This window comes from Engystomops pustulosus, chromosome 8 (genome assembly GCF_040894005.1).
Source record: "Engystomops pustulosus chromosome 8, aEngPut4.maternal, whole genome shotgun sequence".
Classification (NCBI taxonomy): domain Eukaryota; kingdom Metazoa; phylum Chordata; class Amphibia; order Anura; family Leptodactylidae; genus Engystomops; species Engystomops pustulosus.
The window spans coordinates 15,233,949-15,252,087 of record NC_092418.1 but is presented as its reverse complement, the minus strand read 5'-3'; the positions used below and the strand labels follow the sequence as shown (position 1 = coordinate 15,252,087).

General features: G+C 42.9%; 1 long non-coding RNA gene across 2 annotated transcripts in view; it reads right to left on the bottom strand.

The window, feature by feature from the left end:
• The window catches only part of LOC140074726 (uncharacterized), a 128,018-nt gene that overhangs the window by 29,356 nt on the left and 80,523 nt on the right, over positions 1-18,139 (bottom strand). For both annotated transcript variants that reach the window (XR_011849258.1, XR_011849257.1), the window contains exon 4: positions 16,317-16,424. This is a non-coding gene — a long non-coding RNA (uncharacterized lncRNA). The remainder of the gene's footprint in view (positions 1-16,316; positions 16,425-18,139) is intronic.

Genomic DNA, 18,139 nt, shown 5'->3' with positions numbered 1-18,139 from the left:
GAGACCTGCAGGAGGATGTAGAGACACCTGCAGGAGGACGTAGAGACACCTGCAGGAGGACGTAGAGAAACCTGCAGGAGGACATACAGAGACCTACAGGAGGACGTAGAGACACCTGCAGGAGGACGTAGAGACACCTGCAGGAGGACGTAGAGACACCTGCAGGAGGACGTAGAGAGACCTGCAGGAGGACGTAGAGACACCTGCAGGAGGACGTAGAGACACCTGCAGGAGGACGTAGAGAGACCTGCAGGAGGACGTAGAGAAACCTGCAGGAGGACGTACAGAGACCTGCAGGAGGACGTAGAGAAACCTGCAGGAGGACGTACAGAGACCTGCAGGAGGACGTAGAGAGACCTGCAGGAGGACGTACAGAGACCTGCAGGAGGACGTAGAGACACCTGCAGGAGGACGTAGAGAGACCTGCAGGAGGACGTACAGAGACCTGCAGGAGGACGTACAGAGACCTGCAGGAGGATGTAGAGACACCTGCAGGAGGACGTAGAGAGACCTGCAGGAGGACGTAGAGACACCTGCAGGAGGACGTAGAGAAACCTGCAGGAGGACATACAGAGACCTGCAGGAGGACGTAGAAAGACCTGCAGGAGGATGTAGAGAAACCTGCAGCAGGACGTAGAGACACCTGCAGGAGGACATACAGAGACCTGCAGGAGGACGTAGAAAGACCTGCAGGAGGACGTAGAGAAACCTGCAGGAGGACGTAGAGAGACCTACAGGAGGACTTAGAGAGACCTACAGGAGGACGTAGAGAGACCTGCAGCAGGACGTAGAGACACCTGCAGGAGGACGTAGAGAGACCTACAGGAGGACTTAGAGAGACCTGCAGGAGGACGTAGAGAGACCTGCAGGAGGACGTAGAGAGACCTGCAGCAGGACGTAGAGACACCTGCAGGAGGACTTAGAGAGACCTGCAGCAGGACGTAGAGACACCTGCAGGAGGATGTAAAGAGACCTACAGGAGGACGTAGAGAGCCGAATGCCAAAGAATAGCCTGCAGGAGGATGTAGAAAGAGCTGAAGGAGGTTGCAGAGAAACCCATAGTTGACCATGGAGAAACCTGCAGGAAAACACGGAGGCCAAAGAGAAGCCTGCAAGAAGATGTAGAGGGACTTGAAGAAGGCCGCAGAGAAATCCATAGGGGGCCTAAGAGAAATCCATAGGAGGCCACAGAGAAACCTTTGGGAGGCCACAGAGAGACCTGCAGGAGGCTGCAGAGAAGCCCCCTGGAAGCCGCAGCAAATAACATGAGAGAAACCTGCAGGAAGTCCAGAGAGACCTAGAGGCCACAGAGAGAGCTTCAGGAGGTCACAGAGAGACCTGCAGGAGGCCACAGAGAAACCTGCAGTAGGTTGCAGAGAAACCTGCAGGAGGACAAAGAGAGACATGCAGGAGGCCACAGAAAAACCTGCAGGAGGCAGCAGAGAGACCTGCAGGAGGCAGCAGAGAGACCTGCAGGAGGTTGCAGAGAGACCTGCAGGAGGTTGCAGAGAGACCTGCAGGAGGCAGCAGAGAGACCTGCAGGAGGTTGCAGAGAGACATGCAGGAGGCCAAAGAGAGACCTGCAGGAGGCCAAAGAGAGACCTGCAGGAGGCCACAATAAATAACATGTGATTTTGGATGTTATACAGAGGAACAATCTGCTAACTTTTCTACAGCATACTTGCACCATGTGACGGTGGCCTTAGGGTTTGCATTGCCTTTTTCACGTCCTTAGAGGTACTTCTCATAGAGCAGGATCCTCCATACATGGCGGTAATTGTACAAGTTACGCAGCCCCTTCCCCCTCCTTCCCTTTCTTAGCCTCAATGATGTAGACACAATTAGGAAAGATTTATCAAGACGTTTCTTTCTAATGAGCCTCCTGTGGTGCCGGGGCCTAAATATTGTGCAGATATTTAGCTGTTTCGCGCTCCTCTCTATGTATAATTGATAGTCATCAGAGTGGCGCGGCGGGGCACCGGTGACATTTACACTGGCGTCTTGTACTGGCAGCGGGATCCGCAGTCGGGGAGATTCTGCAGCTTGTTTGCATGTTAATGACTCCGCAGTCATTATGAGCGAGATCTGCAATCCTTCCCGATTACTTCCTGACATTGTCGACTTTACAGAAAAAGAACTTAAAAAAAAAATGTAAAAAAAAATTGTATAGAACGAAAATTAAAACAATAATCTTGAAATTCGTTTTTTTTCGAATTTATTTTATTTTATGTGTTAATTATAATAATAATACAAATAATATTAATTGGAGAATAATTTAAAAAATGTAAGATTTTTTAAAAATATATTGAAAGAAAATTATTGTTACTTTTTTTATGTTTAATTCAAGGAAAATCATACGAAAAATATATAATGTGCTCTTTAATGACTAATCTATCACCAGGTGAAGGATTGTGCACCCAGTACACTGACATACTGATGTGCTCCCCCTCTGGTAGGATCTGCTGTGCTTTTAGCTTTTTATGCCCTTGTTTTTTTTAGAAAAAAAGGCTTTGAAAATTACGCAAATGAGCTCTATTAACTCCTATGGAGCCTGGAGCCCCTCGGGCTCATTTGCATAATTTTAAAAGCCTTTTTTTTCCCTTAAAAACGACGGCATAAGAAGCGAAAGGAAGAGCAGATCCTGTCAGAGCGGTCGCGCACCAGTATGTCAGTGTGCTGGGTTTACTATCCTTGATCTAGTGATAGATATCCTTTAATTACTGTATATTCCGGCGTATAAGACGACCTGGTGTATAAGACGACCCCCCTACTTTCCTGTTTAAAATATAGAGTTTAAGATATATTCGCCGTATAAGACCACCCCTTTTCCAACGCATACAAAACACCGGTAAAAATTTAAAAAAAAACAGATTTGAATTTAACATGGTCCGTTTTTTAATTTAAATTCTTATGACATGCAGGTATATAGCAGGAAAACTGTCGCTCATAAACATAAGGCATACAACAACAACATTACCGTCGTCCATTTTACTGTAAATGTTACCATACTGTACCTTACATTTGTATTTTATTAAATATTCCATTCCATGCCGGGAAAAAAATTCCAAATGCAATGAAAATGGTGAAAAAACGCATTTGCGACGTTTTCTTGTGGGCTTGGATATTACGTCTTTCACTGAGCGCCCCAAATGACAGGTCTACTTTATTCTTTGGGTCGGTACGATTAAGGGGATACCAAATTTATAAAGGTTTTATAATGTTTTCATACATTTACAAAACTTATTTTTTTGATTTTGCCAAATTCTGGTGCTAATAACTTTTTTATACTTTGGTGTACGGAGCTGTGGGTGGTGTCATTTTATGCGAAATTTGATAATATTTTCAATTATATCATTTTTAGGACTGTACAACCTTTTGATCACTTTTTATAGATTTTTTTATATTTTTCAAAATGGCAAAAAAGTGCCATTTTCGAATTTTGGGCGCTATTTTCCGTTACGGAGTTAAACGTATTGAAAAACCGTTATCATATTTTGATAGATCGGGCATTTTTGGACGCGTCGATACCTGATGTGTTTATGATTTCTACTGTTTATTTATATTTATGTCAGTTCTAGGGAAAGGGGGGTGATTTGAAATTTTAGGTTTCTTTATTATAATTTTTTTTTTTTTAACTTTTTTTATTTTTATTTATACTTTAACCCTAGGTAGTCTGATCGATCCTATCATATACTGTCATACTACAGTATGGCAGTATATGGGGATTTTCCTCCTCATTCATTAAAATGTGCTATCAGCACATTGTAATGAAGGGGTTAAAACGAAATAGCCTCGGGTCTTCGGAAGACCCCAGGCTACCATGGAGACGGATCCATGCGCCGCTATCTTTTTGAGGCTGCCGGCAGCCAACGCTGTGAAAACACCCGCGATCGGTGCTAGCAATATGCAGCAAAGACTTACCGGCTATGGAGAGGGCTCAGCCCGTGAGCCCTCTCCATGCAGTGCGACCCGACCGCCGCCGTGAATACACAGCGGGCGGTCGGGATTACCGGCGTATAAGACGACCCCAGAGAAGACAGAAGATTTTTCTGTCTTCAAAAGTCGTCTTATACTCCGGAATATACGGTATTTGAAATCTTTTTTTGCAAATTGATACCAAAATAAATTATTAGAGCAGGTTCCTTATTTTGAGTTGGAGATTTTGTTACCTTATGTGGGGGATATGCTGGTGATAGTGGTTTGCACTGGCATTGGGGCACATTATCAGGCCTTGTGCCCCAGGTTTATGGACAGTGACAGTAGCTAGACGCCTCCCATAGGGGGCGTGAGCAGTGTCAGTGCAACATCAGTACTGAATGGGGCTCATTTACTAAGGGTCGGAATCACGCACTTTCGTCAGGTTTCCCGAATATTTCCGATTTGCGCCGAATTGCTGTGGGATTTTGGCGCACACAATCGGATTGTGGCGCATAGGCGCCGGCTTTCACGCGACAGAAATCGCGGGGAAATTTGTGTCGCAAGAATAGAACTCACATATAGCAGGTGAACTCTGGCGGACCTCGGCGCACCAGCGACACCTGGTTGATATTGGGCGCACGACCTTAGTGAATCCCGGCAAGCTCCGGATCAACGTCGGACAACGCATGACAGGACTGGGTGCGGAGCCATTGACCTGCTATGAATATGGGAAAACAGATGAATTTTTTGTTTTGAAAACTAAATGCTCATTATGCAGAATCGTCGATTCCAGGGGAAAATCTAGCGTGCGGAATACATTAGCGAGAAGCTATTTATTTATTCCTTCCTGAAGGCTCAGGAGTGGTGGTGGGGGGGAATAATCTACCGTCATGGGGCACATTCTGGGACTAGTACATGTTCCCCATCCAGCGACAACGTATCATGTGATAGATATCGCCACCTCTAGCCTTAATCTTAAACTCTGGCCAAAATGTCTTATTGTTTCCCCACAAATCAATAGTTCTCGTCATGTAGAACAACTTTGCCTATTACTTTCGTTACCGATGTCCAGCAGTTTCTTTCCGTCCTCCTCAGTTTAGCCTGTGATTCTTATCTCCTCTTTCTGTCGTGATTATATTTATAAATCCGTATTTACACTAAAGATACAAAATGGTTTCACAGAGGGAGGGGCTGCTGCTCCCTGCTCACTTTGGAGGGAGGAGGGGGGAGGTCATGTGATGCTTTGTGTGTGTAGCAATCAGGAGATTTGTGTCTGTGCAGATCTGTGGATGCAGCAGTCCCCTGAAAAGAATAGTGGTGAAGAAGGGCTACCCTGCTCCCCATCAGTCCCTCCATCCCAGTCTGTGATTCTTCAGAATTTTCTCTGTCTCTCTCTGCACCTCAAGCTGTATCATACACTCCTCTGCAGCAACCCTTCCCCACCTTATGCTCGCCTATAACACTATCTACACAGCAGGGAAGCTGTTCACCCTCAGTGCTTACACAGCACAGACTATACACTTCATGTAACTATTTCACTGCTGGTTTCTACTACTTATTTCATTCTCCATACTCCTCTGGCTAGTCACTGTATAGATCCTGTATAATAATAATAATTGCTTTATTTATATAGCGCACACTGTATACACTGTACACACTTATTAAAGTCACTATATAGATCCTGTATTATAATAATTCCTTTATTTATATAGCGCACACAGATTACACAGCGCTGCAGAGAGCTTGCCAAATTGGTCCATACACACTATGCAGAGATCAGGGGTTCTACCTGTAGAAATCTCAATGGATTTGCTGTTACATTACTTCACAAGCATAAACAAAGTATCATGGGAAGTGAGGGGAGCTTGTAATTGGCTCAGCTTTAGAGCAAAGACAGGAAGAGGTTTGACTCCACCCACTGCACTGCTGCTGAGAAATATTTGTGAGAAGAAGCTTCAGAACAGAAAAATAATACAACTCTGGAAAGAAAATGGCGAACAGCACAATAAGGGCAACATTCTGATTCTAATTTGAAAGGGGGAATCACATATGACAATTTGGTCAAAATCATTTACAAATCGGAGTTACACTTTAAGTGCATCGTAGAGACATGTCCAAAAGTCAACAATCCAAACCATGACGTACACTACCCAGAAGTTGCCTGTAACAGTCTTTTTCAATGGCAGTAGGGGAAGTACTATAACGCCCTCCTGTGGCAAGACCCATAATACCTGCAATCATTGCAGCAAATATAATTTTGCAGCCTGAGACATTTTAGTATTTGTTGGGTATGCTTAGCACAGAATTGAATGCAGTATTATGCATATGTTTTGGCCACGCAATGCATGCTGGGTTCTTTTTTTACAGTTCCCTCTATACAATAGACCTCCTGCACAGATAAACTGGGCTCAGATGTGTAATTTCCGGAAACAATTGTCTAAATGATTTTGCATTGTGCTGCTGCAGAACCAATCCATTAGCCATCTGTTTCAAGTTAAGCTCTTCCCAGCAACTGGAGAGCGGCCTCCATCCAGCAGCATTCCAGGCATGAGGGCGGAATCGCTCCCAGAATCCTCTGCGCCGGACGTCTCCACAACCACATACTACATCTCCTCCGTACATGAATAGGCGTTTCTTCATATGTCCATGCATCTTACTAGGGCGGACTACTGCTCCCAGCGCTAAACATAATCACAAATATAGAAGATTGACTGCGAAACCTCCAAGACTTCTCTTGTGCTGCACCAATTTCCTGTACTGCACATTAAAGGGGTTGTGCAGTAAAATATCACATATCTACCTTAGATCTATTGAATTTCTATTTGTTTTTATATCTTATATTTCACATCTTTTTATCTCATGTCTATTCTATTTGTCTATCCATCTCCTTTCCATATCAAAAACCAGACGTCAGATTTTGGTCTGGAATTTGATGCAGAAAATTCAGCAGTGTGGAAATGTCCCATCATTATTTTCCTATGAGTGCTTATTTTGGGTGGTCTTCCCGTAGTTTATCTCACAGTATTTTAGGCTTTTCTTTCATTGTCTGGTAAGCCATAAAATTAACTGCAACTGGCAGAACACATTCTCCTTCATAATGAAGGAATTTTTACTGTAAATATTTTTCAAACATTTTTATTATGTTTTAATTTTATCCATCGTTCCATCCAGAAAGAGAAAACAAGTATAAAGTGGCACCATACGTGTGAAAAGACCGCAGGGGGGGACCTCAGGAACCGACTGTCCTCCTCCAGCCACAAAAACAGGAGGTTACAGCAATACATAAATTATTTAAGTGAAGTAAAGATTTCTATTCAATATTTCCACTTATCCCTCATTTTGTATCTATTTCATATCTATCTATATAATGGAAGCACTCCAGAAGAAAATACCACAAAAGTGGATTTATTCCCAGTGCATCCATCTCATGTCTATCTATACATCTATTATCTCAGTTTAGTTTGTCTATCAATAAATCTAAATATTTCTTATCTAATTTCTCTTTTATTTATCTAATGTTTGTCTATGTATCTAAATATCTCATATCTATAGAATATCTTTCTCATATGTTTCTCATCTATCTCATATATATATCTATTTAACTCTTAACCCTATCTATCTATCTATCTATCTATCTCATATCTATCTATCTATCTATCTATCTATCTATCTCCTATCTATCTATCTATCTCCTATCTATCTATCTATCTATCTCCTATCTATCTATCTATCTATCTATCTATCTCCTATCTATCTATCTATCTATCTATCTCCTATCTATCTATCTATCTATCTCCTATCTATCTATCTCCTATCTATCTATCTATCTATCTATCTATCTATCTATCTATCTATCTCCTATCTATCTATCTATCTATCTATCCATCTATCTATCTATCTATCTATCTCCTATCTATCTATCTATCTATCTATGTATCTATCTATCTATCTATCTATCTCCTATCTATCTATCTATCTATCTATCTATCTCCTATCTATCTATCTATCTATCTCCTATCTATCTATCTATCTCCTATCTATCTATCTATCTATCTATCTATCTATCTATCTATCTCCTATCTATCTATCTATCTATGTATCTATCTATCTATCTATCTATCTATCTATCTCCTATCTATCTATCTATCTATCTATCTATCTCCTATCTATCTATCTATCTATCTCCTATCTATCTCTCTCCTACCCATCTATCTATCTATCTCTCTCCTACCCATCTATCTATCTATCTATCTATCTATCTATCTATCTATCTATCTCCTATCTCATATCTATCTATCTCTCTCCTACCCATCTATCTATGTATCTCATATCTATCTATCTCCTATCTATCTATCTATCTATCTATCTCCTATCTATCTCCTATTATCTATCTTTCCATCTGTCTCCCATCTTCCATGTCTCATATCTGTCTATTTCATTTATATTTATATACCTAGAAAGAGTAAAATGGCAGCACTCCAGATGAAAAAATAAGTGGATTTATTCCCATGCATCTCATGACTTTCTATTTATCTATCTTTTATCCATCTCATGTTTGTCTATCTAAATATCTCTATCTATCATCATCATCTCGTATCTCCCGTAGTAAATGGGGCCCATTTATTAAGGGTCCGAATGCCGCATTTCCGTCGGGTTTTGCGTTTGTTTTTTTCGTTTTGCCCTGAATTGCCCTGGGTTTTTGGCGCACGCAATCGGATTGTGTCGCATCGGTGCCGGTTTGCATGCCACACAAATCGGGGGCCGTGGACGTCGGACAACCCGACAGATTCCCGCGGAATGTAAAAAGCAAATTGTGTTGCAAGATCAGCACTTACATGCACCAGGAAGAAGAAGGTGAACTCCGGCGAACCTCAGCGGGGGAAGCGACACATGCACGAATTTAGTGAATTGCAGCAGACCCGAATTCTCGTCGGACAATGCATGGCGGGGATCGCGACGGGACAGGTAAGTAAATGTGCCCCACTGGATGGTCACATCCTTCCATATATTTCGGTGCTGGCAGTGGAGCTTGTATGTGTCACCCAGGAATCTACTCATCTCTCATTATCCTGAATGATCCCTGGTTCCCTGCACTGGCAGATAGAGTGACACAGGAAGTTTCAGGAGATTAGAACATGTGTTGTGTCCACACGGATATTTATAGCTCGGCATCTCTTTGGAAATTCAATCAGGACAGATATATGATGGAAGGATCAACTTCCGTATTAGAGGCCTTGCACTATTTACATGCTCTCCGTGACCTTTTTCGGGAGTAGGAAGTTCCCATCAAAAGAATATAGGACATTTTATTTATGGAAGCTCAGCTCAGAATTCACAATGGGCTAAATCTGGGAAACTAGCAGAACACTGGAAGGATTTTATGTACGTCCACCTGCCTGCACCCTAGGGTGCGGGAATTCCAGAGGTAAACTTGCCATTGAATCATTTCAGGAAAATTTTTTGTAATTTTGACCTGTAATCCCATGCCACACCACTGGGTGCGCTGTTATTTTGAGGTTTGTGTTTCAAAATCCCATGGTGCCACCGAGTGGGGGTAAAAAGTTGTACAAAAATCCTTATTATTACAAAGAATGAAATTAAACCAACAATTAGATTCAATAAGCATCTGAATCTGGTCCTAATCCATCACAGGATCCCAAATCATATTAATGATTACAATTAAAGGGGTTGGAGGTTCTCAGTTCTGCCTCGTCCTAAAATGAGTTCTCTCTTTCTCTGGCGGAAGCTGATATACACACCAGATATTACACAGAGCCAGTGCACACAATGGTCTGGTGAAGCAGTGACGTCATGTGACACAGCCTCACAAAGGACACGGTCACATGCTCCTGTTGACCCAATCTGTACTCTGCCCAATTTTATGCCTGATTACGTCTCCATCACATGGTGGCCATGACTATGCCCAATGCCTGACGACATTCTTGCTTGGCCCTGTTGATCTGCACCAGTGTCTCATGGCCCTAAGCCAACCTTCATCTACATGGAAACCCCCACAAGAGGTAGTGACCTGGTGGTCTTCTTGAAGTCCAGATTAATGTATAAAGGGTTTAAACTAGGGAGATCGGCACCGATGTCTTGTGGCCCTAAGCCAACCTTCATCTACATGGAAACCCCCACAAGAGGTAGTGACCTGGTGGTCTTCTTGAAGTCCAGATTAATGTATAAAGGGTTTAAACTAGGGAGATCGGCACCGATGTCTTGTGGCCCTAAGCCAACCTTCATCTACATGGAAACCACCACAAGAGGTAGTGACCTGGTGGTCTTCTTGAAGTCCAGATTAATGTATAAAGGGTTTAAACTAGGGAGATCGGCACTCATGTCTTGTGGCCCTAAGCCAACCTTCATCTACATGGAAACCACTACAAGAGGTAGTGACCTGGTGGTCTTCTTCAAGTCCAGATTAATGTGTAGGGGTTAAAGGGTTTAAACCGGGGAGATAATTTAGACAATTTCCTCAGGAATGGCCAAAGTGGAAAGATGGGCATGTAGACCTTCCCAAGAGGTAACCTTCGGTGACTGCAACCTTCCAAGTTCCCATAAGTGAGAGTACAGCTATGGTACTCCATGATAGTATTGACAGCTAGAGAACCACCTAAACAATGACAACCATAATGCCCCAGAAATGGTAACAGCCCCTCTGCCCCCCCATAACTCCCATTTGGGTGACAAAGTGGAAGAAGGTCACTGTGGTTAAAGGAAGTCAACTCAGAATTTCTGAGATGGGGCTGTGACAGCTTTCATTTACACTATTACATCTGGTGAGTCGCTCCTCTCGTGGCGGTCACATATTTTGATTGACAGGAGGGATTATACCAGTTACAGGATCCTCTACTGGGGATTGAGATGAACGGGGGGAGGGGAGAAGTGAATTACATTCTGCAAAGTCAAAGCCTTATTACTGATATGGTGGGATGTATTTCTTGTATACTGTATGATCGCACCTCGCCTGTAGTCATACTATCATATATGTCTGTAAGTCTAGAGGGTATCAAGGGAACTTGAGGGGGATGAAAATGGTAAAATGGTAAAATGCAGGTAGATGTTGACCCAAACACTAACAATCAGGACTATTGGGGTCCCATTTGCCCATCTCAATGGGGTGGCAGGTGAAACAGCTGAACTGCTTGAGGTCAATGCACAACTATCTCTAGTTAACTCATCCCAACACTTACGGCTGATAATAAGCAAATGTTTATGACCAGGGGGCAAATATAGAAAGAAAATCCCATGGACTTGCCGATTGGGGGGAGGGGGGCACCATTGGCTTGAAAAGCCCAGTCGTAACTGTATCCAAAAACAGGAAGTGATCTCAACATGTAGATTGTGGATGTGACATCAGAGCCAATCAGGGGTCACGTATGAATGATCCATATAAGCGGGTGGCTCAGTGGTCATGTGCACAATGCTCTCAATGTCCTCATTTCTGGTCCAACAAGACTGGAAGCAGAAGAAACCAAGAATCGCTGATGGAACCTTCTGAAAAGTAAATCTGGAAGTTTTTTCCATTTCCTTGAAAATCCCTTTAAGAGTTTAAAGCAGCTTCACAGTTAGGGTCGTTTCATGTGATCCTGTGTGTTGTGAGAACAGTGTATCTTGGATCTATTTCCCACCAGACGTTCACCATCATAGTCATCCATGGTCCCTGCCTTCACGTGGGACTATGGCTCAACAGTAGGGCGGCACGGTGGCTTAGTGGTTAGCATTACAGCCTTGCAGCACTGGGGATCTGGGTTCAAGTCCAACGGTAAACATCTGCAAAGAGTTTGTATGTTCTCTCCGTGTTTCTGTGGGTTTCCTCTGGGTCCTCCGGTTTCCTCCCACACTCCAAAACATTGGGGACAGGGACCGATTTGCCAAACTCTGTACAGTGCTGTGTACTCTGTGTTTGCTATACATATAAAGGAATTAATTATAATAGTACAATGCAGGACAGTAGTGCGGTGGGGATCAGGGGCCACTAGCATCAGAGATGACTATGATGGTGATGATCCAGGTTCACCCGTATTCTTCTGTCTGAGACATATGGCTGATGCGTGGGCATAACACAGTTGTGTGCAATGTCCCTAATAGAATAAGAGACTCCCTATAATATCTCATATTAAAGGGGCAGTGCCTTTGAGAGTAAACATGGCAAATAAGTAATATCTTTGAGTACGCATCGTAGAGCTATGCTGCTCCGATAAATGCAGTTTAGAGAACTGGTTGGAGATAGTGAAGGTTTTCGCAGGGGCGCAGTGGGGAGGATTCACGGATCATTCCAGTCATGTTCGGAGGGTAAATAGCACTCGCTAAGTAGTCCCTATGAAACGCAGCATGCAGCAGCCAGGGGAGACCCCTCCTCGGGCAGCTCCGGATTAGCATTCTCCGGTACACACTGCGTTCCTGAGGGGTTATTTACTGATATTCTGCAGGTTTTTTTTTCTATTTTTTTTTTTCCACCTCATCTACACCGCTGCTTAAAATTCCTTCTCGGTTTGGCCTTTTAGTTGCTGTGAGCGATCTCCAGGCGAAATCTATCACTCCAGCGTGACACAGATACATCCAAAACTCTGCGTGCCGGGGACTGACATTTCTACATACGCCTAAAGGTGGGAAATCTACTGCTACTATAGAGATACTATAAAGAGGCGGCATATGCTGGGATTTATAGTTCTGCACTGAAGTGAGGGCTGGAGAGTCCATGTAATATATCCTTATAGCTTATAGTCATGTCAGACTTCTGCACATACCTGTGCATGTACCTGTGCGGATAAATAAAATATTATAGGCGCGGACTAATTAGCACAAGAGTGCTTCACCCACTGCCCTACACAAAGAAAACGCTCTCATTGACAACGTCCATTGTGTACCTCTTGGTGAGAGATCGGTGACTGCTACAGGTAGACCCTTCATTATACATCTGTGTCTCTGCTGAAAAATGTTGTGATTTTAAGTGACATAAAATCCTCTCACAGACAATAGCGGAGTCTATGGCTCACCTCTTGTTGAGAGATCATTGACTGCTACGACAGGTGAACAGTCACCAGATGGCCAAGAAAGTTTAAATGGGTTTTCCCACGAACAAAAGTTAGGCCCTATCCACAGGATAGGGCCTAACTTGCTGATCAGTGGGGATCTCAGTGCTGGGCCCCGTCAGACTTAAGGAGCAGACGGCCGCGCATGACCATTCTGCTTCATTAATCTCTATGGAGCTGAGGGAGATCGCCAAGCGCAGCCCTCGGACCCCTCATTTTCGCAATCTGTAGGGGTCTCAGCACTGAGACCCCCACTGATCAGCAAGTTAGGCCCTATTCCGTGGATAGGGGCTAACTTTTCTTCATGGGAAAACCCCTTTAAGAGTAGAATATAATTTTATCCACCAGTAACCAAAACAAGTTCCTACAGTTACGTTGCTCAGCATCCAAATACGGGTAGCACCTTCATTACACATCCTTGCCTCTATTGGAAAATTTTTTGAAGTTTTGAAGTTATGTAAAATCCTATCATAGACAACAGTGAAGCCTGTGGCCCACCTATATATCCTATATAGGAGAATGTTTCTGAAAAAGGAATGGAGAAGGGGCGCTCCTATAGTGCAGTATCCTTAGTACCGGTTTGGCAAGTGGGAGTAGTAGTGAAACTGCTCACCTGGTGGAGTTGTGCTGGCAGGCACAACTCTGTGTAATCGTATTGAATGGCCAAAAGAAGCCGTTGGCGTCCTCATGCAGCCTCGCTCCCGGTGTCGATCCTTACTCCTCTTGGGGATACACGACTCCGGATAGGTCATGGACAGTGGAACGCATCACTGATGTGCAGAGGGTGGAGCGATAGAATGGCGCTAAGACGCTATGATAAATGTTATTAAGTTTATTTGGTAATAATAATAAAACCAATGGGGAGAGATAAAACAACGCGTTTCGCGCTCGGACTGAGCGCTTCGTCAGGTTCCTATAGCGGTATTGCGTGCAGGATGTCTTTTATAGCCGCAGGCAAACTATAGTAATTTCCGGTTAAGGATGAAGTGATTTAAACATAAAATGAATGGCAATAAAATACCTATTAAAAACTAACAATATATATACAAATTACAAATTACCATCTAGAATATAAATAAATATATAAAAAATATATAAATAAGTCAAAAACATAATTATGAATCGAGAGGCTACATCCGGTACCGGACAGAAGGAGACAATGAGCATCCCAGGATAGATCGGTGAAGAGAACTACTCGGACTACAAGTACGGAGAGAAGTTTGAGTCAAAAGGGATTAAGAGGGAATATAGGGCTACGGAAGCCGATGCGGGTCAGAAAGGTGTTCATACGGCGCACGAAGGCCGGAGAGGGAAAAACAGAGGGACCAATGCCCACAAACTGACGTGTGAGTGGCGCTGTGGAAAGGTATGTGTTACAGGATCGTTTCGTTGACCTCATTGAGCCCTTTGGGGGACAACGTATTTAGTTTGAACATCCAGAATACTTCTCTCCTACAAAGAGTGGGGAAACGGTTGGGTGTTGTATTTGCAATGTGGTCAATGGGCATGATCGTAATGGGAAATGACTTGCCAGGATGGGAGAGGGCACAGTGTTTAGAAACCCCTTGTAGGAGAAAGTTGTTTTTGATATTCTCCCGATGTTTGTTTAATCGACTTCGTAGAGATTGAACTGTTCTGCCCACATATTGAAGGCTACATATTTTACATTCTATTAGATAGATGACATATTTACTCTGGCAGGACATATGGGTTTTTATTGAAAATTTCTCTTTAGTGTTGGTACATGAGAAAGTAGAGCCTGTTTTGATAGATGTACAGCATAGACATCTTGGTTTTCCACACTTTTTTACAGAACCTTGGTCCCTTACGATTGTTGTAACTTTATGTTGTCTTATAATACTGGGGGCCAGGATATTCCTAATCGTGGCTGATTTCCTATATATTAACTTTGGATGCTCCGGGAGGCATTCTTTCAGAAGAGAGTCAACAACTTTAAGGAAATACGTGGGATTATACAGAAGCACTGGCACATCCTAAAAAATGACTCTCCTCTGAAAGAATACCTCCCGGAGCATCCAAAGTTAATATATAGGAAATCAGCCACGATTAGGAATATCCTGGCCCCCAGTATTATAAGACAACATAAAGTTACAACAATCGTAAGGGACCAAGGTTCTGTAAAAAAGTGTGGAAAACCAAGATGTCTATGCTGTACATCTATCAAAACAGGCTCTACTTTCTCATGTACCAACACTAAAGAGAAATTTTCAATAAAAACCCATATGTCCTGCCAGAGTAAATATGTCATCTATCTAATAGAATGTAAAATATGTAGCCTTCAATATGTGGGCAGAACAGTTCAATCTCTACGAAGTCGATTAAACAAACATCGGGAGAATATCAAAAACAACTTTCTCCTACAAGGGGTTTCTAAACACTGTGCCCTCTCCCATCCTGGCAAGTCATTTCCCATTACGATCATGCCCATTGACCACATTGCAAATACAACACCCAACCGTTTCCCCACTCTTTGTAGGAGAGAAGTATTCTGGATGTTCAAACTAAATACGTTGTCCCCCAAAGGGCTCAATGAGGTCAACGAAACGATCCTGTAACACATACCTTTCCACAGCGCCACTCACACGTCAGTTTGTGGGCATTGGTCCCTCTGTTTTTCCCTCTCCGGCCTTCGTGCGCCGTATGAACACCTTTCTGACCCGCATCGGCTTCCGTAGCCCTATATTCCCTCTTAATCCCTTTTGACTCAAACTTCTCTCCGTACTTGTAGTCCGAGTAGTTCTCTTCACCGATCTATCCTGGGATGCTCATTGTCTCCTTCTGTCCGGTACCGGATGTAGCCTCTCGATTCATAATTATGTTTTTGACTTATTTATATATTTTTTATATATTTATTTATATTCTAGATGGTAATTTGTAATTTGTATATATATTGTTAGTTTTTAATAGGTATTTTATTGCCATTCATTTTATGTTTAAATCACTTCATCCTTAACCGGAAATTACTATAGTTTGCCTGCGGCTATAAAAGACATCCTGCACGCAATACCGCTATAGGAACCTGACGAAGCGCTCAGTCCGAGCGCGAAACGCGTTGTTTTATCTCTCCCCATTGGTTTTATTATTATTACCAAATAAACTTAATAACATTTATCATAGCGTCTTAGCGCCATTCTATCGCTCCACCCTCTGCACATCAGTGATGCGTTCCACTGTCCATGACCTATATAGGAGAATGTTGACTGCTAGACATGCCTCTACTGACAAACTTTGGGAGGGGGTGCATCATTGGGGTCAAAGAAGCAGGTTGGTGTTTTGGATGAATTGCCTAATATCTCGGCCGTTATGACCTCGATGTTAGGAGACGTTGGGAGCGGCGGTTACCTGATGGCGTGCATAAGCGGTGAACGGGCTCTAGATAACAAACAGCTCCTACATTCAGGTTCTCCACCATCCATATAAAGGTAGCACCTTCATTACACGTCCTCGTCTCTGTTGGAGAAAGTTGAGATTTTTCAGTTAATAGAAATGATCTCATAGACAAGAGTGGAGCCTGTGGCTGATTATAAACGCTCTACCCTCCCATGCCGTATGTCAAGGGTCTTAGTCCTGTAGTGGGGGGAATCCTGGTAGCCATGATCTACTCTGGGGATTACCTACAGCAATGACCCCCTCTTACACTGGTCAGGCACTTATAAGAATATCCCTTTGACCTGGATCATGACAATAGGTTGGGATTGATGGATCTGGTTTGATTTCCTCATTACTTTCCACGCGACACTCATAGGAAGGAAATGATTTGTATCCCAAACTAATATTTACAAGAGACGACCAAGATGCAACCGCAGCTAAAAAAAAAAAATAGTTAAATTTGACAATTTGTTGCAGAAAAAAAAAAAATCGTAAAAGACATAAATTTTGATGTGCCCTGTCAATGCAGACCCGTTACCATGGAAACACAAAGAAAATGAAGGAGTCGTTTAAATACAGAATTTTGTTATTTTGGTTCGGCTGAATTCTATCTTTTTGTGATTTCGCTTCTATGAACTCCCTGCTGATTTTTTTTTCCCCAGGTAAAAAAAAAAAAACAAGAAGAAGAAGCAAACAACGGAGCAAGAAGGAATAACCTGTACTAGTGCCTGAAAATATTCAAAAAAAAAACTGAACCAGGATGGCGGAAAAGCACCACCTATGCATGACTTTACTATTGTCCATCCACCATGGTAGCAGTGATAGTCCCACAGGTGTCCCAATTTGACTTATGGGCGGCAACCGATCTGCCATTGGTCACAACATTTCTAGTCCTCCAGAGTTTTGGGCTATCAAAAGGACCCAATTTATTGAATTACAATTACAATTGCAAAATATTGTGCCTTTTAATATATGTGAGTGCAACGAGATAAGGCCCCACTTACTGCCTACTTTTCTGAACTGTGGCACTTATACACAAAGTTCTGGTGTAATTTCTAAGAGGGGAATCTCCCTTTTAATATCACACAAGGATTGTGTTTCTAAGATGCAGTGATTGTATCTTTGGGCCTCTCTCAAACAACTGTAGTGTGAACATGGGTCTAAGCTGTCTATGCTGTTTGCATGCAGCTTAGGTCTGGTTCATCATTAGTTAACTTAGTGACTGACAGCTCCTCACACTACTCAAATGCTCTCTATGTTGTCCAGATCTCTGAGTTCTGATCACTATTGCTCTGAGAGCACATAAGAGTTCTGCCGATAGGTTCTTCTTAGTTTGCTCCATACCTCTCTTGTGACGTTGAACATTGTTTTGCCTGGTGTCCCGACTTTTGGCTCATGTTCAGACACTTCTTCTGTCTTTTGAGTTTGTACTTGTTTGCCCTCTTTGTTGTGACCTGGCTCTGGTGATCGTATCTGTTTGTACTGTCTTGTCTTTGTCTCCGTGTATAACACTTTGGTGCAGGAATAGATCGCCACCTGGTTAGTGTGTACAGTCTAGGGTGGTTTGAGTAAGTAGGTAGGACAAGTCTGCTAGGTTCATAGATAGGGCTCACTGTCTGTGTCTGTTTTTCTCTTCATATTCCCCCCTTACAGAATTTTAATTTTTATACTACACCCACTACTAACGGCGGATATTTCCTTGTCTGTGGGACTTATAAACCTAATCCTGTCAGCGGAAAGCAACATGGAGAAGGAGGATAGAGCTGCAGGGAAGAGGGAGCAGCCGGGTGCAATGT